The following is an 813-nucleotide window of genomic DNA, read 5'->3' as shown; positions in this document are numbered from 1 at the left end:
TTGACTGGGACCCAGGCCATGCGCCCTTGTTTTATAGAGATCTTAGGGATGTGGGCTTCTTCTTTAAAGATTTTATTTATTTATTTGAGAGAAAGACAGTCAGCAAGAAAGAGAACACAAGCAGGGGAGTGGGAGAGGAAGAAGCAGGCTCCCGGTGGAGAAGCCCGATGAGGGACTCCTTTCCGGAACGCTATGATCACGCCCTAATCCGCACACAGGCGCTTAATGACTGCGCCACCCAGGGGCCCCGGTATGTGGGGTTCTTGATTTTTCAGCCTGCCTTCTGGGGGAGTGGCCTGCCGCACTAATACTCAGGAAACCCTGTTTGGGTAGAGTCTCCGTGTCCCCTGCGAGGGGGGATGGGGATGGGCATGCTGTGAGCCGGTATTTCCAGGCTTTTGTTCTCCTGCGGCTTTCCCTGGCAGTCTGTTGTGCCTCTTCTGAGAGAGCAGCAGTGGCCGAAATTCAGCCTCTGTCACAGAACAGAGGGATTGCGGCCCATTCTCCACTCATGTTCTGGCCACTTTAACTCTGTTTCTGTTGGTGCTGCTCAACCCTGCAGCATCCCGGGCTGTGCGCCCCACACCCAGTATCCCAGCCCTCACTTCCAGGGCTGGCGTGTCTCTGTCCTTTGTGTTTCTAACACCACCAGCCGCCAGCCACCAGCTGCCCCACGTGCGCTCCCGGAGCTCCTGGTCTCAGTCTGGATCCAGTGAGCACACCCGAGTTCCGGAGTTCCATGAGATGCTTGGTAGCGCGCGCCCCCGGCTCATGGTCTCAGTCTGCTGTCTCAAGGGTGCGGGTCCGTGGTCC

Source organism: Ailuropoda melanoleuca, chromosome 7 (assembly GCF_002007445.2).
Source record: "Ailuropoda melanoleuca isolate Jingjing chromosome 7, ASM200744v2, whole genome shotgun sequence".
Taxonomy (NCBI): domain Eukaryota; kingdom Metazoa; phylum Chordata; class Mammalia; order Carnivora; family Ursidae; genus Ailuropoda; species Ailuropoda melanoleuca.
This window is presented reverse-complemented; position numbering follows the sequence as displayed.